At 41.3% G+C, this 23,639-nt stretch overlaps 1 long non-coding RNA gene across 1 annotated transcript in view; it reads left to right on the forward strand.

The window, feature by feature from the left end:
- The window catches only part of LOC124501199 (uncharacterized), a 181,090-nt gene that overhangs the window by 126,591 nt on the left and 30,860 nt on the right, over positions 1-23,639 (forward strand). The window contains exon 6 of the long non-coding RNA XR_006959721.1: positions 13,006-13,230. This is a non-coding gene — a long non-coding RNA (uncharacterized LOC124501199). The remainder of the gene's footprint in view (positions 1-13,005; positions 13,231-23,639) is intronic.

Genomic DNA, 23,639 nt, shown 5'->3' on the forward strand with positions numbered 1-23,639 from the left:
TTGGATTTGGTTTGCTAGCATTGTGTTGAGTTTTGAATTTATGTTCATCAGGAATATTGCCTATAGTTCTCTTTTTTAGTGGTGTCTTTATCTGGTTTTGGTATCAGGGTAATGCTGGCCTCATACAATGAATTTGGAACTTTTCCTTCTTTTTCTGTTTTGGAATAGTTTGAGAAGAATGGGTCTTAACTGTTCTTTAAATGTTTGGTTCAATTCACCTGTGAAGCCATCTGGTCCTAGATGTTTGTTTGTTTGGATATTTTTGATTACTGATTCAATTTCTTTGCTGGTTATTGGTCTGTTCAAATTTTCTATTTATTCCTGTTTCAGTTTTGCTAGTTTATATGTTTCTAGGAATTTATCCATTTCTTCCAGGTTATCCAATTTGTTGGCATATAGTTTTTCATAATATTCTCTTATAATTATTTGTATTTCTGTGATGTTTGTTATTTCCCCTTTATCATTTGAAATTTAACTTATTTGAGTCTTTTCTCTTTTTTTCTTGATAAGTCTGGCTAGAAGGTTTATCGTTTTTATTGATTTTTCTTAAAGAACCAGCTCCTGGTTTCATTGATCTGTTCTATTGTTCTGTTTGTTTGAGTTTCTATATCATTTATTTGTGTTCTAATATTTAGTTTTTCCTTCCTTTTGCTGGTTTTAGGATTTGTCTGTTACTCTTTTTATAGCTTCTTTAGGTGTAAGGTTAGGTTGTTTATTTGAGATTTTTCTTGGTTCTTGAGGTATGCCTGTATTGCTATATACTTCCCTTTTAGTATCACCGATGCTGTATCCCAAAGGATTTGGACCATTGTGTTCTCATTATTATTTGTTTCTATGTAATTTTTAATTTCTTTTTTTTATTTTCTGGTTGATCCATTTATTGTTTAGTAGCATGTTATTTAACCTCCATGTATTTGTGGTCTTTCCAGATTTCTTTTCTTGTGGTTGACTTATAATTTCATAGCCTTGTTGTTAGAAAAGACTTTGGTCTTGAATTTTTTGAGGCTTGTTTTATGGGCTAATATGTAATTTATTCTGGAAACTGTTCCATGTGCACTTGAAAACTATGTATATTCTACTATTTTAGAATGGAATGTTTTTTTTTAACATTTTTATTTATTTTTGAGAGACAGAGAGACGAGCATGAGCGGGGGAGGGGAAGAGAGCGAGGGAGACACAGAATCTGTGCTGTCAGCACAGAGCCCGACATGGGGCTCGAACCTACCAACTGTGAGATCATGACTGGAGCTGAAGTCGGATGCTTAAACTGACTGAGCCACTCAGGCTCCCCTAGAATGGAATGTTTTAAATATGTCTGTTAAATCCATCTGTTCCAGTGTATCATTCAAAGGCATTGTTTCCTTGTTGATTTTCTGTTTACATAGTGTGTTCATTTATATAAGAGGGGTGTTAGGGTCCCCTATTATTATTGTATTATTGTGATTAGTTCCTTTATGTTTATTAACTGTGAATACATATTTACATTTTCTTTTTTTTAGATAGAGAGAGAGAGGGAGAGAGCACTAGCAGGGGAGAGGACAGAGGGAGAGAGAGAGAGAGAGAGAGAGAGAGAGAGAGAGAGAAAGAGAGACAATGATAAGCAGGCTCCACGCTCAGCACAAAGCCCAACACAAGGCTCAATCCTGTGACCCTAGGGTCATGACCTGAGCTGAAATCAAGAGTTGGATGCTTAACCAACTGAGCCACCCTGGGACCCCCATATTTATAATTATTATATCTTCTTGTTGTACTGTCCCCTTCATTATTATAAAGTGTTCTTCTTTATCTCTTGTTACAGTCTTTGTTTTAAGTCTATTTTGTCTGATGTTAGCATTGCTACTTTGGCTTTCTTTTGATATCCATTTGCATGATAGATGTTTCTGCATCCCCTCACTTTCAATCTACAAGCATTTTTAGGTCTAAAGTGAGTCTCTTGTAGGTGGCATATAGATGGGTCTTTTTTTTTCCTTTTTTTCTTTTTGTTAATTTTTAACATTTAATTTTTTTGAGAGACAGAGAGAGACAGAGTGTGAGCAGGGGAGGGTCAGAGAGAGGGAGGGAGACACAGATTCCAAAGCAGGCGCCAGGCTCTGAGCTGTCAGCACAGAACCCGATGCAGGGCTTAAACTCAAGAACCGTGAGATCATGACCTGAGACAAAGTTGGACGCTTAACCAACTGAGCCACCCAGGCGCCCCAGGTCTTGTTTTTTCAAATCTATTCTGTCATCCTTTGTCTTTTGATTGGAATGTGTAGTCCATTTACATTGAAAGTAATTATTGATAGATATGTATTTATTGACATTTCATTATTTTGTAGTTGTTTCTGAAGACTTTCTCTGAACCTTTCTTGTCTTTCCATCTTTCATGTTTTGCTAATTTTCTTTAGTTACAGATTTGGATTTCTTTGTCTTTATTCTTTGCGTATTTATTAGTGGTTTTTGATATATGGTTACCATTAGGTTTGTATATAACATCTTTTGCATATAGCAGGCTATATTAAGTTAAGGCTATATGGTCATTTAAGTGTGAACCCATTCTTTACTCCTCTCCTCCACATAGTTTAGGTATATGGTGCCATATTTGACATCTTTTTATTTTGTAAATCCCTTGAGTGATGTTACAGAAATATTTATTTGTAGTGCTTTTGTGTTTCTAAGCATCTTACTGTCACTTTTGGTATTTCCTTTCCACTCACAGTGTCCCCTTAAATATTTCTTGCAGGACTCATGTAATGGTCATGAACCCCTTTAGATTTTATTTGTCTGGGAAACTCTTTATCTCTCCTTGTATTCTGAATGAAATCCTTGTTGGACAGAGTATTCTTGACTACAGTTTTCCCATCTAGCACTTTAAATATATCATGCCACTACCCCCTGGCTTAGAAAGTTTCTGCTGAAAACTCCCTTGATAGCCTTATTGGGTTTCGGTTGTATGAAACTGCCTTCTTTTGTATTGTTGCTTAACGTTTTTTTCTTGATCACTGTATTTTGCCAACTTAAATGCAATATGTCTTGGTGTGGGTCTGTTTTTGTTAACTTTTTTTTTGGGGGGGGTGTCTGTGCATCCTGGATCAAGACATCTGTTTCCTCCTCCACAATAGGGAAGTTTTCAGCTATCATTTCTTTAAATATATTTTCCCCCTTTTCTCTCTTCTGGGATTCCTCTAATATGAATGTTATTATATTTGATGCACTCACTGAGTTCTCTAAGTCTATTTTGTTTTGCATAATTCTTTTTTCTTTCTTTTGTTCAGCTTAATTATTTTCCATTACTCTGTCTACTAGGTCATTAATTTGTTCCTCTGCTTCTTGCAGCCTGCTGTTGATTCCATCAAGCATATTTCTCATTCCATTTATTGAGCCCTTTATCTCTGCTATGTTATTCCTTATCTCTGTGTTAAGGGTCTTACTCATGTCTTCTGCTCTTTTCTCAAGTCCAGTGAGTATCCTTATGACTGTGGCTTTAAATTTTGTGTCAGGCATATTACTTATATCTATTTCTTTTAGATCTCTGGCCTAGGCCTTGTCCTGTTCTTTCATTTGAGCTAAATTTCTCTGTCTTCTCCTTTTGTCTAAGTCTCTGTTCTTGTTTCTGTGTTTTAGGAAAGTCAGCTATGTCTCCTATTCTTGAGGGTAATGGCTTTATGAAGAAGAGGTCCTGTAGTGGCATGTAGTGACTCCTTATTCCCAGGCACTGATGCTTCTGGGAGTGTCTCCAATATGTGCTGTGTGTACTCTGCTTTTGTGTCATGGCTGTTTTATCTTTCAAGCTAGTTGTCTGCAGAGTCTCTTTGTCTGTTGTGGGCAGTGTTTGGTCTCTGGCCTGAATGTGGTGCATTTTAACTAGGTGTGCCCTGGTCTGCTTGTGAAATGAGACCTGTCACTGCTGCCACTGGACCTGAGGCTCCATAAACCTCTCACGGTGGGAGATGACGTGAGCAGGCGTTTGGGCAGGTCTTCTGGGGGAGGAAGACCCCAGCTGTGCTGGGACTGAGACAAACATGACTGGGAAGGGCAATCAGTTCCACTGGAGTGTGGGGGTGAAAGGCAGGGCTTGGTGTAAGCAAGTTAGGTAGTGAGTGTCTGCACTATGCTGGTTCCCACAGGTGGCCCTGTGCTTATGCTGAGGGGCAGGGGAGGGAAAAGGTGCCCATAAATTCCTTTGTTCCCAGAGGGGTCTCTCCATGAATGCTGCCTCTCTGGGATACACTCGGAAATGAGCAAAGAATCTCCCCATTGTGAGCTCCAGGCTTCTTCAGATCTCTCTTTTCACACTGAATGTCTGAGGCCTGTGTGCCTACCTTCTCTTCAAGAGCGGTCCCAATGCCCTCCAGGGTCTATCCCAGCTAAGCTTGCTGACCTTTAAACTCCAGGCTTTAAGCCCTGCTCGTTGCCAGAAGTCAGGAAATTCAGCCTCTTTCCCTTTGTAAGCCAGTTGCTATGGGGATTCATCTTACTCAAGTGCACTCCCCTGTGTATTAGTCTGTCTTTCACTCTCTGCACAACTCTCTACCCACCACAGAAGCTATGGCCCATTTCTCTTCTAAACAGTGTCTCTGCACTTCCTACCTCCTTCAGTGTTGTGGAGTGTGGGGAATAAGCTTAGGAATTCCCTGGACTTGCACTGATGGGTTAACAAGGCATAAAGAAGTACAAAGCCATAGGATGCTCACGCCCAACTTTGGGTGATCAAGATTAGGTAAATAAGTATAGAGAAGGTAGGGCAGAAGCCCTAGTATAGAGAGAGCGGGACAAAGCCCCAATATAGAACATGGATTTATGAAATAACCAAAATTAGGTATTCGGGGGGAAGCACCCCCTAATTTAGTACTCCAGAAGAAAGCTGCTTTTTTTTTTTTTATATAAATTTTTTTTCAACGTTTATTTATTTTTGGAACAGAGAGAGACAGAGCATGAACAGGGGAGGGGCAGAGAGAGAGGGAGACACAGAATCAGAAACAGGCTCCAGGCTCTGAGCCATCAGCCCAGAGCCTGACGCGGGGCTCGAACTCACGGACGGCGAGATCGTGACCTGGCTGAAGTCGGACGCTCAACCGACTGTGCCACCCAGGCGCCCCAGAAGAAAGCTGCTTTTACAGGAGGGAAGGGCCAAGTTAGGTAAACAGGTGAATAGGGCTATAGAGTGCCATGCCGGTGAAGCAGCCCAGAGTGGAGATGATTAACAAAAGAAAGGTGCCTTGTTAACCCTGAGGTCACGTGTCCTACCTGCCCCATCCCCTAGGCTAGCTAAGATAAACAGAGGTGGTGTCTCATGTCCCCTGTAAACAACCTTTCAACCTACTGTCCTGCATCAGGTATCTGTTTTGTATTAACCCAACCCTCTAACCCCGAATATCTTCAAGACCCTCTTTCCCTCACGTCCATGTGTTAATAAGGTTCACAGATTTAGTGTCTCTTTGTGCACGTCCATCACCATGTTTGTAAGCCTACTGATCCTAATAAAAACTGGACAAGGACCATTATTTGGGGCTCTTGTCTTTTCCCAGACATTAGCCATCTCTTGCTTTCAATCCTGAGTTCTGCTCTCTTGCTAGACAAGAAAGAACTTTAGACTTAGATCTACGACAGTGGAGTTTGTTTTGCCAGTCTTCAGGTCAATTTCTGATGTATTTAGGTTGATTTGATAGTTATCTAGTTGTATTTGTGGGATGAGGTGAGTCTAGGGTCCTTCTATTCCACCACAGTCTTCTAACAACTATCTTCTTTTGCTTATTTTTAATGCCTGTATCAATGTCTACCATCAGACAGTACTACAGTTCCCCTATTGTTAGTTATTTGGTTTCTTTTGATGGGATGGGAGTAGCTTATAAATATTGCATGGCAGATTTTTTAGAATAAAGCTTTTTGAATATAGCAGATTATTTCCTTATTTATGCATATTGTTTAATTGTTCTTTAGAAAGGTTTCCAAAAGGGATGTGGCATTAATTGTACCCTCAGAAATGCATGAGTGTGTTTAAGCAAATTTAATCGCTCTCAGAAATTCACTGATTCTGAGTCAAGTACTTGATTGTATGAAAGGATAGGCTAGAATATATGGTTATTTATTCAGTCCCCGACACCAGCTAAAGAGCATCTTCCTGTTATGTGCATTTTATCTTCGCTGTTTGCTTATTAAATAAAGCAGAAGTTTAAATATAGAAGGAAACTAATGATTCTTCGCCACAGTTGATATTCCACAGAAGTTATGAGAACTGATCAAGGATCAAAAGAATCTTACAATTCTGTGCTCTAATTTTTGCATCAAAGCTTTCATTTGGCACTCAGACACCCCTAATTATATGAAAGTATGACAAGCAATATCCTGAATATTTTCTCTGGTTTCTACTTTCTCACTGTTTGAAACAGAGCTACCAGAATCTCCTGAAAAGTGGAATTAAAGGGATTTAATGTCCATCTTGCAGATCAACAAAGCCACCAAATTGCTAACCCAAGATTTGCTTTTGTCCAACTTACATAGTTTTTCAGATCCATGAAGAGAGGGTACAGCTCTAATAGAGATAGATGAGATGGCAGTCATCAATATGGTGTGGGTTTTAAACTGTATATAGAAAAAAAAGAAATAATAAGAAATGTAATAGGAGAAAGTGATGTCAAGCTTTCATCTTTTCTTTTGAACATACTATTGATTCTTACATTTGTGAAGGGATTTATATTTGTTTTTACTGGAGGTATTTATATCTACCTATCCATCCATCTATCTGTCACAGTGCTAGTTATCAAATGATTGCCTCTCAGCTTTGAATTTGTTACTCTTGCTGTGCTTTGTGAGTTGGGCCTGGACATTTATAGACACTTCACTTTGAGAGCTGGTGTAACATTAGGTTTTGGCAGTATAGGGGGCTAGGGAAACAGTGCAGGCATAGCAAAGAAAGGCTTTCCCTTTGTGCTTTTTCTCTTCCTACTTCAGCTGTCCAGGTGCCAGTGGTGAGTGGGTGGCCCAGTGGCCTTCAGTCTCCTGTGAGACTCTCCAGTGCCTCTGTAGAAGCCTTCCTATAGACCAACAACAATATATAGGCACCCCAGTGAGCAGCTTACATTAGAACAGCTTCATCCCGTGGCACCCACATGAACTTTACCAGAACCCTAACATGTGACCTTCTGCAGATCAGCTCTGGCCTACAACACCCAGTGGAATTTGTGCTCTTCAGCAGGTTGTAGCTGGACCCTTTCCAATGAGGTCTAAATCTCAGTGGTGAGTTGGTGCTCTTCCAAATGTTTAGTTCCCTCCTTATGTATTCTCTTTCACCTAGGGGTATAATTGCTCCCAACATTTGCTCTGAATCCTCTGTAGCTCACTTCATAATCATCTTTCACTAATTAACTATTTTTTAATATAAAAACTTTTCTGTTCACATTTCTGGTGTGTTTCAATTACAAGTAGTTACTGAGCTCCTATTATGTGTCAGACACGGTTCCTGACCTCAAAGACCCTATGGTTTCCATGTAATAAACAAGTGAGGTATCAGGAATAGCAGGGGAACTTCTTTTAGGATGAGAGTCATGGGTTAGGGTCAAAATGTTCTGCTTAAGGAAGTGACACTTCAACCCATACTGGAGATCAGTAGAAACTGGTCAGATTAAGAGATGGGAGAAGCATGTTCCAATGAAGAGAGCAGCTTGTCCAAGGACCAGTGTCAGAACTGAGTGGCAGGTTTGCAGACCTGCAGCTTGGGAACTGTACTGCTGAGTGTCTGGGAAAAGGAACCAATGTGGAAGCAGGGGCCAGATCTCAGAGGGCACTGGCAACAATGTTAGGGATTCTGGACTTTAAGCAGCTGTCATGAGGGTTGTTGATTCACCAAAAGGTTGTTAGTAAAGCAAGGACATTGTGTTCTCTTGTGTTCTCATAAATTAGAGTGGTGGTTCTAAATCCCAGCAGCACATTTGAAACACATAGAGTACTTAAAATCTGGGCCTGACCCACACCAAATAAAATAGTCTCTCCAGGTGTGAATACCAGGCCACAGTAGATTTTACATTTTTCTTGGTGATTCCAATGTATAGGCAAGGCTGAGAACCACTGTCTTGAGAAACAAAAAAATTACATGATGGTATGATGAGGTTAAATGACCAGTTTCAGGATAAAGCCTGTTTATTAGATGGTGAAAGTCTTCCAACTTAAAGATTACTTAAACTAATACTGCTTCATTATGTCAAAGTCATTTAGAATTCCAAAGGCACTGATTTGATATTTTTTCTAATTTAGGGAGTGGTTACAGGTGACAGATATTTTTGATGTAAATATCCTGAAATACTCACTCAAGGCAGGGGTGGTATCCTTGGGGAGTTAGGCAAATATCTAAAATTAATGCAACAGGGAAATTTCTAGTGAGTTTTGTTTTAGTTAAAAAACAAAAAGCTTCAGATAGTTAAACAAATATTTGCTAAGCAAGGAAATGAATAAATGACCTCGTTGTAATTAGATTCCAACTAAATAAAAAGAAAGGGAGCATATTTGCCACCTTTTATCTTGACTAAAATTAATTAAACATTAATTTATCATCTGAGGTTAACCTCAAGATAAACCAGGTCTTAGAGCTGTGTTTGACTAATTTATGAAAATCTATATTTGTTATAAGGGTGAGGAGTACCGTTATTTGATTTCATTTTTTTCTGGCACTAAACACTAAAGACAGTTTCAAAAGAATCTTAAGCACTTTCTTTGGCTGCACAGCTGTTTCTATTGCTTTCTGACATGCTGTGCTGACCTCCAAACCACACTGTTTACGTTACTTTAGAGACTGAATCAGATGCACCACCTCTGGAGACTATGCAGGTTAAAGAAAAAAAATCATTAGGTTTTGCATTATAGAGGCATTACAGGGAGCGAGGCTTGAAATCATAACGTAGCCACAGTAGACCAGCTAATCTCACTCAAATGGGACATGGTTCTTGTATGCTGCTTACATGGCGTGACAATTGATGCACATATGGATTGCAGGCAAGAGAGAATAAATGATTATCAGGAGTATTCTAGTCAATCTATAATGTGGCTGAAACAGGAAAATTAATGCTGAAATTCCCATTTATTGAATATTGAATCAACTTCCGTGGTACTTATTATTGATTCTACTTCTTTTGGCCTGATATTTTGGAAGGTACTGCCTTTTTCTCTAGCAGTTGGTTACATGCCTGCAAATTTCCATGGATGTAAAACCCCTTGAGATTACAGTACCAACCTCATTACGGAATGCTTTTCTTTTACTCACATGCCTGGTGGGGAACTAGGCTCAGAGCTGAGATTTGCAGTAAAGTGCTTTTTTCAATTACGTTGGAAAAAAGATGGGATTGATAGAACATTCCATAAAGAAAACATATGACTGAATCCATGGTGTCATAAAATATTACAATATGCGATAAAATAAAAGACCCCATTATTCCCTAGGGTTTCACTGTATCTTGTTTCACATTCACTTGACTTCCTCATACATATTTCATAGCTAAATTACCGTGATATAGAAAGCTATGTATAATGATATCTGAGTTAGAAAAAAAAGTAGCAATCAAATATGGCCTAAACATAATGTAATGTATTTGGGTAGTACCTAAAGTAAGGCTCAAGAACAATTGTCACTGGCACAAACATGTAATTGGAGGAGAGTGTTTTAACTAATGGCTGAGAGAATGAGGACATTTTCCAGTTGCTCAAATTAAGCTCACTAAGTCCCTCATAGGGTTCTGTGGGGAATTACAACTACTGACATATTACTGTCTGTACTGAACTCATTCCACTTCCAGGAATACAGTGCTTGGCTTTTCATCAGTCTTCCCATCAGTTACATCTGATATTTATAGTCCCACTCGAGAAGCAGGTAGAGGAAAGAGAAGTGGGAGATGGAGGTTCTAGTCTGAGCCACTGAGTAACTGGATGGCTTTTGGAGGATATGCAGAGTTGGAGGGGATTCTCGAAGTCATCTATTCTAACTTCTCTACCAACACAAAGCAATCTCTGCCATAAATCCACCTGGGGATTCAGCTTCATTTTAGGCACTTCTCTTAAGAGAGGCTAATTATATATAATATAGCCAATTCTTTTCCTGGACGTTTCCAAAGATTTGAAGGATTTTAATTATATTGAGCTGAGATCTTCTAATATGTAACATCCATATGTTACATCTAACATGTACCATCTCAAGTCCTTTGAGACACAGGGTTTAACACATAGGAAACACTATAAATGTTGGTCATCATTATCAAAACTGTCATTATAATTCTATGTTACATAATCACCTTGAAAAAATAATCATCCTTGAAAAGCCAATATCACAGGTAGAAAGAAACAATGTTTGGAGTAAGAAGATTCCAATGTGAATCCTACCTTCAGTAATTAATCTGTATTAATTCTGAGCCTCAGTTTTCTTATTTCTAATATGAGAATTTTTATCTCATAAGAACATTCTCTGTAAAATGCTACTATTGCCATCTGTTTTTTCCTTCATATTTTGGTTCTGTCACTCACTTTTAGTGACAATTTTCTCATTCCTTACAACTCCCTCCTTCAATTTAAAAATGCATAGGGGGGCCTGGGTGGCTCAGTCGGTTAAGTGTCCCAACTTTGGCTCAGGTCATGATCTCACAGCTCGTGAGTTCAAGTCCCACGTCGGGTTCTGTGCTGACAGCTCAGAGCCTGGAGTCTGCTTCAGATTCTGTGTCTCCCTCTTTCTCTGCCCCTCCCTTGCTCGTGCTGTGTGTGTGTGTGTGTCTCTCTCTCAAAAATAAATAAACATTAAAATTTTTTTTTTCAACGTTTATTTATTTTTGGGACAGAGAGAGACAGAGCATGAACAGGGGAGGGGCAGAGAGAGAGGGAGACACAGAATCGGAAACAGGCTCCAGGCTCTGAGCCATCAGCCCAGAGCCTGACGCGGGGCTCGAACTCACGGACCGCGAGATCGTGACCTGGCTGAAGTCGGACGCTTAACCGACTGCGCCACCCAGGCGCCCCTAAAATTTTTTTTAAAAAAATAAATAAAAACCTCTGCATAGGGGAAGGGAAGGAAAAATAAAAAGAGAGAGGGAGGCAAACCATAAGAGACTCTTAAATACAGAGAGCAAACTGAAGGTGGCTGGTGGGGTGTTGGGTGGGGGGATGAGCTAGATGTGTGATGGGTATTAAGGTCACTTGTTGGGATGAGCACTGGGTTGTTACAAGTAAGTGACGAATCACTAAATTCTATTCCTGAAATCATTATAACACTCAACGTTAACTAACTTGTATTTAAATAAATAAATAAATAAATAAATAAATAAATAAATAAAAATAAAAACCTATACCATGCTGAAATGGCAGTCTAATGCCATGCCCTTCTCTGCACCACACCCGTGTCCCTTCTACTAGCCATTAGGACACATGTTGATGTTTATAACTGACTGTGAGCTCCTTGAGAGATGACTTTCTATCACTGCTTCTCTGCATCAGACAAAATCGGTTTACCCATAATGGGGGATTAATGTGAAGATCAAATATTCTATTGCATGTGAAAAAATCATTTTGGAAAAATGCTGTGTTATGCAAAACTAAGTTTCAGTTGTTGCTATTGGTACCCCATTTAAGAAAAAGAACCAAACAGCTAAGGAAACCATGATGAGGCCGTGAGGAGCAGAGGCATGTTATTTTCAACTGTTCTAAGATGGCTTCATAAACTTTTGTGTCTCTGAACCTAATTTATGATCGACTTCAGACAACACACAGGGTTTCATCAGTTCTTTTCAGCCTTATAGAACATTTCTAAGAGACCCCCAGTTCTCTCTTCTAGAACCATGGAATTCTGGAATGTTTTCTCCTTCGATTCATTTACAGACAGACTATGGATCTCCTTTCAGTCTCTAAACAAATTATCATTCTTTTGTTGCCAAAGCAGGAACTTTCCTCTTATTTGATGAAATTCATAATACGAGCTCCTTCAGCCTGTGACAACACCGTTTCATCTTTTTCTCTTAGTTTCAGTACTAAGTGCTGCCTACGACAGACATTGTCCTGCAAGGGGCCAGACGATAAATATTTTTTAGGCTTTATGGGCCAGAAGGTCTCTACTGCAGCTACTCAGCCCTGCTGAGTAGTGGAAAGCAGCTGTAGACAATACGTAAACGATTGGGCTTGACCGTATTCCAGTCACACATCATTTATGAAGACAGGCAACTGGCCGTGTTCAGCCTACGGGTCGAGGTTGCCAACCCTGATCTAGTACATTGCTACTTAAAGTGTTGGTCTGTAGATCATGAGTGTCACCATCACGTGAGATCTTGCTAGAAATGCAGAATCGTGGGCTCTACCCCAGACCCACTGAGTATCTGCATTTTTTTTTTATTTAAAATTTTTTTTTTCAACGTTTATTTATTTTTGGGACAGAGAGAGACAGAGCGTGAACGGGGAAGGGGCAGAGAGAGAGGGAGACACAGAATTGGAAACAGGCTCCAGGCTCTGAGCCATCAGCCCAGAGCCCGACGCGGGGCTCGAACTCACGGACCGTGAGATCGTGACCTGGCTGAAGTCGGACGTTTAACCGACTGTGCCACCCAGGCGCCCCGAGTATCTGCATTTTTACAAGATCTCTAGGTGGTTCACATGCGTATGCAAGTTTGAGAACCACAGCGGCTGATGAATTACACAAAGGAGGGATCTGGGAGCATATTGTCTGTGCTTGTTGGGGTGGGCTGCCTTCTCAGAATGTAACTTGTGGGCCTTTTTCAGTCTCTCCTTCCTTTGCCAGTTTTCTTCCCTCGGTACGTTCTCACCCACGAACCGCATGGTCTGCTGCGGCTGTCAGCCTGCCTTGTCACCTCCTCAGCCTAGCAGCTGCTCATTCTCTGTGTTCTCTGTGTTCTGAGCAGGTTCTCTGTGTCCTCAGGGAGGGCACGGGGAGCTTGTCAGCTGGAAAGGGTTTGGCCTGCTTGAAACGTTTCCCCATGTCCGACTGTGACCTGTGTATTTACACTGTGCCCCTGTCTACCCACCCCCTTCTGTACCCACCTCTCCTTTCAGGTGCCGATATACATGGAAAAGGAAGCTCCAGGCAGTGAGGCAATGATTTTCCCTTTCATATTGTGATTTTGAAGAGCCTACAGCAGTGATTAACACTTTTCAGTAAAATAATAACAGCAACGATCAGAAAACATTCTGAGAGTGCCTGGGAGCAAAACAGTTGAATTGTCCCAGCATTTTCCTAACGGAACCCAGAAACCCTAATTATGATGGGTGTTTCTTCAGGTAAGACTTTCAAGCAATTTGGAATGGGCAGTTATGTAATTTCCCTGCTGTTCTCCCCACCCCCTTCTGTCTTATCCTTCTTTATTAATGTAGACACCTATCAGAATGAAGTGGCCCCCACACAACTTTGGGTTGATGCAAGTGGGTGCAGGTTGATTATTCAGTCTAGAAATCCGATTGAAACTCTCCTTACCCCAGAGTCACCCTAGGCTGCCTTAGCTTTGCTGGGGTGGAAGACACACTCTGTTGGCTTCTGCTTTCACCAGGCCCATCCTGTACCTAAACACATCTAGCAACAGACATCTTATCTACCTGGAGCCTAGTGGCTCGTACAATAGTAAGTCCTCAACGAGTATTTATTGAAGGCATGTCCTTTTTTCCAGGGCATTGCTTGATACTGGTAAGAAACACCTTCCTGTAATTTCTACCTATTAATTAATCCTTCTATCATGTTGTGAAACCCTAACATGAGTTTAAAAAAAAAAGACAAGTAAATAATAGTTATAATTTCCTATGTCTGGCTCTGTACATTCATTTTCTCATTTATTCTTCACCATAAGTAGTTGCTCTTATTATCCCTCTTTTAAAGATAAGGAATCTGGGACTTTTAGAGGGTAACTTATCTGAAGTCTTAGAGTTAGAAAGTGAAGTAACAGGGATTTGAATACAGGCAGTACACCTGGAAAGGAAATGCTCTTAACCGTTAACAATACCATAAGTCTCACGTTAGAAATTTAGGATGTATAGAGTTCTGTAATGACTAGCATTTTTAGAAACTTGCAAGTATCTGTTTTAAGACGAATCATGGATACTTGAGACCAATGCACAGGAAGCTATTATGCATGGGTCATCAGGAAAGGCAGTGAAAACTGATGCTGGCATCCTGCTAGTCCCACTAAAGTGCAGCAATGCAAAAATCCCTCCATTTGTCAAGGGCCCCATTACAATCAGAAGCATAGGTCTTGTAAACACATAAATAGTGGTGGCTCCACACAGAATTAGCTGGGAGAGTCCCAGTGATCACCTATCACTTTCTCGACAGTGCCATCTCCAGACTTCTCACCAAAGCCTCTAATGCAATCCCAGGATTGCTAGCTGTGCTCCTTGGTGTAAGCAATGCATTAATGGTGTGAAAAATTGCAGCTCACAAGCCCTTCCTTGAGCAACTGTGGTGACAGTAACAGGCTGCTTTTGTCGCCGTGGGGGCAGGTCTCCTGGCAGAACATACAATTCCTGAGAATTAGAGCAGCCTGGTTTACCTCGAATGCATGAAAATTGACATTCCATTTGGATTTCTGTGGTTACAAGCCTGAATATTTGCCTGGAGCCCTGCTGTTTCAGGCAGTTGCTAAGGCCAGTAGAGCTGGGAGAGAGAGAGGAGGCTGAACAGCATCTCAGCTCCTCTGCAAAATCAAACCTGAAGGGGAGGTGAAAAACAACACACTGTTTTTTCTCTTCCTCTGATTGATAATGACAACAAATCATGATTTATGGCTGGATGCCACAAAAGTTGCCTTTCTGGATGGTGAAATAAGAGACCTGGAGTCATCTATGAAGTTCAAATGTGATACAAATGCAAGGTGGATGCTATTGTGGTTATCTTGGACTGGTTTCTGGCAGAAGTGCAGGGTCTAGGCATAGAGGAAGAGGAAAGAAAACGGTGTTTTGGAGAGACCAGAATGTACATGTAAGCGGATAGCACATTCTGTTCTGTCTTGAATGTCATGTGTCAACATGGCATTAGAGTAGAGGAAGTCACTCATGTGAGTTAAATCCAACTCAAACTAGGCTACAATAACTTGCAGCACCCATCTCTCCCTGGGAGACATACCTGTCACTGAAATGGGTGTTTGTTTCAGTCTATTGACCCCCTCTTCGAACAGTATCTAACTAACCTGATTTCCCCACACTTCTATAGCTATCCAACCAGCTTTCTATTGATACCTTTTAATTCAGATTCATTCAATCACCCAATAGATGTTTATTGAACACCTACCACATGCCAGGCACTGGTCTACACATAGCTACACAGGCAAATAAGATGGGACCCAGGCCTCAACATCTAGTAGGATGAAAGAGACAAACCTCTGCAAGTAAAAAGGTGTTGCAGGTCCTTAAAGTTACTGTAAAGTTTGTATTTGGGGTACGAAGGAAGAAGGGGTCAGTTCCTTCTGAGTGGGAATGGAATGGAGGCAGGTCAGCAAAGTCTCCAAGCAAGTATCTATTTTGGTCCAGAGGTGGTTATGGCTCTGCAATGAACTTTTCATAATCTTGATCTGATCTATTATATCCAATCCAGAAGGCAATCTTATTTTTCTTATTTCCGCATACGTACTGCACATTTACTTTGCGTCAGGCACTATGCTAGCAAGTATGGATTTGGGAGTTTGTAGTTTAGTCTGGAGGCAGGCATATAATTAATTGGGTCTAGAGAAGAGAAGTGCCCTCCAGGGAAGAAGAATTATAAGGCTTTCACACATGTTATCACCTTGGTATATGGCTGGAATTCTTTTCCTCAGGCCTCTGACCTCCCTTCCTTCTTCATGGCCCAGAGTCATTACTTGTTGTCCAAGTCATTACTGAGCACCGGGGATGATTGCACTTCCTAGTTGAACGGGGCACATGATTAGTCTTGGCCAAAGAGAATTGAGCAGGGTGATATGTGTGACAGACCCTTAGAGTTATCTGTCTCTCTGGCTTAGCATTTGGTACCACTGGAGTTGATGGCTGTTCTCTCAGCCGGGGTTCCTGAGTAACCATGATCATCAGAGGTCCCTGGTAGACTACCATGGACACCTAGGGTTAGCAAGGAACTTTAAGTCCCTGAGACTTTGGGACACCCAGCATACCCCAGGGTGTCCTGGTGGTGCACCTTTTTGGCAATGCTGTCACATTCCACATTCGTAAATAGGTTAGGCTTGTGATCCATGTGTGTGTGTTGCTTCCTGCCCATACTCTTTCATTTAAAAAGCCACACTTTATTACATATTTAATTGGGTAGTTATAAAAAGAGAGGAATCATACTTTGTCTTATTTATTGCCATATTCTTATTGCACAATGATTGACACATTGAAAATAAATACTGTTGAAAGAAAGAGTGAATGAATAAAGGAACTGGGGATTGTTGCATGAAATCATGTAGTTTTGAAGGAACTCAACTCTTAATATAAATAGTATACTGCTTAAAGTCTTGGGAACATGTCAGTGAATTCAAAACATTTCTTCTACCCCTCCACCCCCAAGTGCTGTCCCTTGGTTTTAAACAAACTTAAGGTCAAAATAATCCTGATACCAATAGGACACGTTACAGTTTTGAAAGAAATCACTTTTGTGGGACCTATTAGGCGGGAACAAAGGGTTTCTCTGAATTGACCTGGAATTTGCTTCATCGCCTTCCCCTACGTTGGAGGAAGTACTGTTCCCAGCTAGCTGTTGTGCTTGGGCCTCCAGTTTGTAAGCCTATGATTGGACAGGTTCCCATAGACTCTAGACCACCACACGTCTCTCAAAAATCTTTCTTTGATGAAGGGACTCCCCTCCCTGCACAAATACAACAATTAACTAAAGCAGGTAAAAGTGTGTCTTGGGAAGATAATGAGGTTTACCTCCGTGCCTGTATAATTTTGCCTGTGTGTGTCTGGTATTCTAGCTTGGATCTCATCCAGCTCACCCCAGGGAAAACATAGCTGGTATACTCCATAGTGCTTTAATGAAGCGCCTGACTGTGTTAAGAAAACATCAAAGTTGCTTGAGCTTCAAAACAAGTTAAATTTTGGCAGCTGCAGTTTTGGGGGCTGTTTGGGGAACTCTCTTTTAGGTGAACTACTGACAGGAGAACAGGAACCACTGGTGTTGTGTGTCACATGTATTCCTGAGCCCTAGGTTTCAGCCCATCTGTTTTATATACAATCCCTTCCTTTAGTCTAGGACACAGGAGGCACAGGGGAGAGGCAAGCCAGAAAAGCCTTCCACACTGGCTTATGGTCAAGAGACCTTGTTCCTTGAGGAGGTTAGACAGGCCGGGATGTGATGCAGCCAATGCCAAGTAGACCCTGCCAATCATGTCCATCCTCCTCTCACCTGTTCTTCTGCTGGCCTCAAGTTGACTTGACAGTCTGTTTTGCCTCCGGCGTAAACTTATTTCCAGCTCTCCCTCTGAAGCCTGCTGAGCATTTATGCACAGAGGCACTGGCTGTGTGGCTGAAGCAATGGTCCGTGCTCACTGCCCCCTCTTTTTGTTACGCTTGCTTCCAGTACATTCATCTTGTTGCTAGTTTTTGTTTTCCTGACTATTTGTGATTGCCCGTGTTCTGCCACTGTATGACCACTCATCCTTATTTTCCAGTGACAAGGACAGTTTTCATTGGACAATTAGGGGCAAACAAATATAAATAGCATGATTTATAGACCAGAGTGCCCAGGGAGAAAAAAAAAAGGAGACCTCTATAAACTCCATAATGTTAATCTAGAGATACACTCACAAAGTCACAAAATGCAGAAGTTAAGTTGTCCATTTCAGAGCTGTTTGCCTACAACTTGGAAGAACAATTTTCTACGTTATATTGAAGAACATACAATAAAGCTGTGTCCACATGACAGCACATCCATTTGGGCATATCTGCGGTAGGTGTGCCCAGCTGGTGAAAGCATGATGCTAATGAGGGACATCAGTTCAAGCCCTATGCAGATCTGTGTGTTTCCACATATCCTATGGCCATGGACAGAAGACTTAATCCTGGGCTTTATTGCTCAGAAAAAGCCAGGGTGGAGTGGGTATAGGAAGAAATAAATCAACAGGGGTCTATTAAGACAGTGCTCACAACTGTGCTTGAGAAATTCAAGCCAATATCCTTTGGTTATATCTCAGATCAGTTTTTTGGATTCAGTTGGTTGGAGGCTTTTTCAGATTTTGTGTGTGGTTCTGAGCCTCATCCTGGTGAACCACTCAGTCAACAATTCAATCCAAAGAACATGTATTCAGTGTCCTCTGTAAGCCAGTGGAGAGCAAAGGACCAGCCTGTCTTACTTATCTTTTTCCCCTCAGTATTTAGAATGATGCTGGGCACACAGACGCTCTACAAATGTGTATTGAAAGTTCTGAACTACTGTATGGAGAAGGAAGACTAATACATGGTGAGCATCTGCTGGCTATCTGGCATGCTAGGTACTGATAATACAATGATGAATGGAACCATCTCTGCCCTTTGGAGTCCACATGTCTTGCCTCATGGATTGTGGATGAAGAAGGTTATTTGGAAAATTTATTACTGACCTTAGGTGCTCTGAGGTCAACTTTGAAATTGTCCGGGGTCATAATTAATGACTTGAAAGAGGTTTGCTGAACCTTTTTGACCATACTTTTGTGCATATGCTTAATCTGTTGGAAGAAAGGAAATTGTAAACCTCTATCGTGCATTTGGCTATGGCATGAAAACCTGAAACATAAATCTCATGTTTTTCCTTCTTTGGCTGATAGATAGCTTAAGCTGGGTCAGAACAAAAAAGTCATTGACAGAGCTGGTCCCTTTTAGAAAAGCACTGACTCTATGCACTGGGGTTGACTGCCAGGAGTGTCTCACAAACATACCTTGGGTTGTGTATGTAAACTAAGCTATTATTCAATAGCTATCCTGTCTAGCTCTTACCTTGCTGAAAACAGCTATAACAGAAGGCACGCTGGAAGCTCTGAATAGTCCCTCCTCATGCTCCCCACTGGCATCTGTACATTCCTTTCCCATAGAAGTTATCACTGAAGAGCAATAATTTGTTGCTGTGTCTTCTTTAGATGGATGTGAGCTCCTTAAGGATCCAGACTGCTATCTGTATAGGTGGCCCAAAATTACCTGCGTGGGAGCTCAGGGCCCTGAGGCTAAGGGATGAAGCTTTCACTGGGAGGAGTACAGCAGTTAAAATCTCTGACTTTCATGTTCTCTTTTTGGTTAGCTCCAAGCTTAAAGGACATCTCTATTTTGATTACATCTTCTGTGCTGCTAATTTGCTGTGATAGGCCCAGGAGTCCTCTCTACCCCATTCTTCAATCAATCAATCAATGAATCACTCAATCAATCAATCATTAAAAGCCAACCAGGAATCAGAGTGGGTCCTAGAAAAGTTGTGCACAAAGAGAGGTTCATGCGGGGCCACTCTTACAGTGTCGGGGTGTGCCATTCACATAGACTATGTGACTGGTGTGCCCTGAAACTGCTTCTGTGAACTTGCCTCCTCCCTTCTCAGAGGTCACTCCTGTGCACAGGGGGCAGGCGGTTCTCTAGGAGGAGAGGGAATGTGGGAATTTACAACCACAGCCTTAGCCGTGTTTGCACTTGCCCGTGGTACCTTTGAGCAGTTACTGTGCCTCAGGGCTCTGCAGTATGGACAGTCAACAGGAAGGACACAATTCTAGCTATACTTACCACTGGTTACAATCATGTCTTAATTCCTATTCATCTCAGTATCAGTTTCAGGCATCCAGCACATGTTAGATATTCAACAGATGGTACCTAGGACTCACTGGATGTCTTGCAGTTCCTCCTACATAATTTCTCTTACATAGTTAGGCACATTAAGAATCATAAACAAGATAAGAAGGATTAAGGCTTAAGAATATGTGGAGATATTTGCTGCTCACTTATGGACTGGGTTTGCTGCTTTTTGAACAGTTCAAAAAGAGCATAAGCTTTAGAGTCTTTTTTATATTTATTTTTCATTTTTTGAGAGAGAGAGAACATGTGAGCACTAGCGGGGAAGGGGTAGAGAGAGAATCTTAAGCAAATTCCATGCCCAGCATGAAGCCTGATGTGGGGCTTGATCCCACGACCCTGGGATCATGACCTGAGTTGAAATCAAGAGTTTCATGGTCAACTGACTGAGCCATCCATGCACCCCTTTAGAGTAATTTTTAAATTCTAACTTTCCTACTCGCTTCATGTATGACCTTGCACAAGTTCTGAGCCACCTTTTTCTTATCTGAGTAATGGGGACAATATTAACTAGCCTAAGTATTCAGTAGTTACTATTATGCTTGTTGTTATCTGTCTTCAAAACCTGGACCTCTGTCCTCCTTTGCACTCAATACTTACTTATCCTTTGCCACCATGTTTGACTTCTTTTCCACAGGCTTTTCGTATGATCATGGCATGACACGAAATTTCTATTTTTGTCCTAATACTCAGGATTGGTGTTGTCCAGTATGGTGGCCACAAACCAGAGGTATATGTTTAAGTTAGTTAAATCAAATTATAAGTTTATTGTGTCAGTAGCACCAGACATACTTTAATTGCTCAATAGCCATGTGTGGTTACTAGCTACCATATTGGACAGCACAGCTATGAAACATTTTCACCACCACAGAAAGTTCTGTCGGTCTATAATGTCCTAGATACTATTTATTTCTGAACATCTGGACTGTCACAAATTGAATCCCTGAGGAAACAGACTCTGAGGTAGAGATTTGCATTCAGGAAATTGAATGGGGAGTGGTTTTAGGAATAAATCTGGAAGGGAGTGAGGGAAGTAAGATTAGGCAAAGGGAGAGGTTGAATTGTGAAATAGTCACAAAAGGGGCCTCAGTATATCTCAGGGGGAGCTCTGAACCTGAACCTGGGATCGCTCTTTAGAAATATTTGGAATTGAGGAAAGAGAGTCAGGTCCCTATACCCCTTCCCCAATAGTCATTGGATGTTGGCTGTTCCACTGTCCTCTTGAAGCAGGGGCATACTTTGGGGGAAACAGCTCTCTTTCAGTAAGGGAGAACCCTGGGAAAGGGACCAAGTTGTAAGCTAGCAGTTACCAGTACTACTGGTAGCTGAGGAATACATGCCTCAGTCCTTACGGGGCATGTGTGGCACATCACAGGGTCCCCTGCATGGCCTCATTAGAGCTTTGATGTGCTTCCACCTCGCAGCCTGTTCATGCCTGAGGATCTTGTCTCTGGGCCTCTGCATCATCAACTCTTTTGTGCTGCTTTTCCTGTCCAGTGTAACACAACTAATGGGCTCTAAGTGAGAGAGTTTTGGGGACTCAAATTACTTCTGTCTTTCTCTAATAATGGGGCTCATTAAAGCCCAAAGCAAGTGCTATGGGCGCCATGTATATGTTATCCCTATGGGTCTTACCTTCTTACCTTTAATGTGAAGGGAAAATGTGGAGAGAATAGAACTAACTCTCCTGATGCTAGGCTAGGTCTGGTATTGTCCTTCAGTAGTCCAATGTGGAATGCTAATGACAAACACTTGTCTCTGGATGATTTTGATTGTAAGTAATAGACACCAACTCAGATTAATCTAAGCCTAAGCGAAATTTATGAGAAGGATCCTAGGTTATTTCATGGAATCTAAGAGCAGCCCAGTTGGAATATAGTCCATACTCTTAGTCCAACTATCTCATGTTCCCATGTGGAAAGACCTGTTAGTGTTGGACTCCTGGCTACGCTCCACCTTCTCACTCACTCCTCCTTGGGAAGGGGTAATTTACCTCATGGGTGAATTTGGAAGAATAAATTGGACATGTTAGGTTCAGCCTTTTCCTTTGTTTTGAGGTTATTTGCTTACAGAGGATATCCATTCTACTTGGCGCCTTCATCTGATTATGGTTAAAAACCCTGGAACATGCCTGCAGGGAAAAACTGGGGTATAGGCCTACCTAATCTGGGATTATGAACTAGGAAGGCAACTCTGTCACACCTAAAGCTGGGATCGCCAAATGGCTCACAAATGAAGGGGGTATTTTGATGTTAGCGTATATCCTGAGTCTCCCAATTGGATCAGAACTTGGGTAGAGAAGAGGGGTCTGCATATTGGGCTGTATCAAACTTTAACACATTTCTCTTCTCTCCACATTTACTTCAGTTCAGCTTTTTCTGCCTTTTCATCCACCTGACAGAAGACGACCACATGCACATCATTCATTTCTTTTTTTTTTTAAATTTTACTTTTAAGTAATTTCCACACCCATCCTGGGGCTCAAACTTACAACCCCAGATCAAGAGTTGCATGCCCCACCAACTGAGCCAGCCAGGTGCCCCTCACATCATTCATTTCTTTTTTTTTTTTTTTACCATTAACTACAGACTTTATTTAGATTTCCAGTTTTTCTGCTAGTGTCTCTTTTCTATTCCAAGATCGAATCCAGGGTACCTTATTGCATTTATTCTGTATCTCCTCAGTCTCCTTCAATCAGTGACAGTTAACTTTCAGTGCTTACTTTTCTACATTTATGTTTCTACTTTTTTTTTTTTATATGAAGTTTATTGACAAATTGGTTTCCATACAACACCCAGTGCTCATCCCAAAAGGTGCCCTCCTCAATACCCATCACCCACCCGCCCCTCCCTCCCACCCCCCATCAACCCTCAGTTTGTTCTCAGTTTTTAACAGTCTCTTATGCTTTGGCTCTCTCCCACTCTAACGTCCTTTTTTTTTTCCTTCCCCTCCCCCAAGGGTTCCTGTTAAGTTTCTCAGGATCCACATAAGAGTGAAACCATATGGTATCTGTCTTTCTCTGTATGGCTTATTTCACTTAGCATCACACTCTCCAGTTCCATCCACGTTGCTACAAAAGGCCATATTTCATTTTTTCTCATTGCCACGTAGTATTCCATTGTGTATATAAACCACAATTTCTTTATCCATTCATCAGTTGATGGACATTTAGGCTCTTTCCATAATTTGGCTATTGTTGAGAGTGCTGCTATGAACATTGGGGTACAAGTGCCCCTATGCATCAGTACTCCTGTATCCCTTGGGTAGATTCCTAGCAGTGCTATTGCTGGGTCATAGGGTAGGTCTATTTTTAATTTTCTGAGGAACCTCCACACTGCTTTCCAGAGCGGCTGCACCAATTTGCATTCCCACCAACAGTGCAAGAGGGTTCCCGTTTCTCCACATCCTCTCCAGCATCTATAGTCTCCTGATTTGTTCATTTTGGCCACTCTGACTGGCGTGAGGTGATACCTGAGTGTGGTTTTGATTTGTATTTCCCTGATAAGGAGCGACGCTGAACATCTTTTCATGTGCCTGTTGGCCATCTGGATGTCTTCTTTAGAGAAGTGTCTATTCATGTTTTCTGCCCATTTCTTCACTGGGTTATTTGTTTTTCGGGTGTGGAGTTTGGTGAGCTCTTTATAGATTTTAGATACTAGCCCTTTGTCCGATATGTCATTTGCAAATATCTTTTCCCATTCCGTTGGTTGCCTTTTAGTTTTGTTGGTTGTTTCCTTTGCTGTGCAGAAGCTTTTTATCTTCATAAGGTCCCAGTAATTCACTTTTGCTTTTAATTCCCTTGCCTTTGGGGATGTGTCGAGTAAGAGATTGCTACGGCTGAGGTCAGAGAGGTCTTTTCCTGCTTTCTCCTCTAAGGTTCTGATGGTTTCCTGTCTCACATTTAGGTCCTTTATCCATTTTGAGTTTAT

This window comes from Lynx rufus, unplaced genomic scaffold (assembly GCF_022079265.1).
Source record: "Lynx rufus isolate CCGP_SWC_20201006 ecotype Redwood Valley unplaced genomic scaffold, mLynRuf1.p SCAF_10, whole genome shotgun sequence".
Taxonomy (NCBI): Eukaryota; Metazoa; Chordata; class Mammalia; order Carnivora; family Felidae; genus Lynx; species Lynx rufus.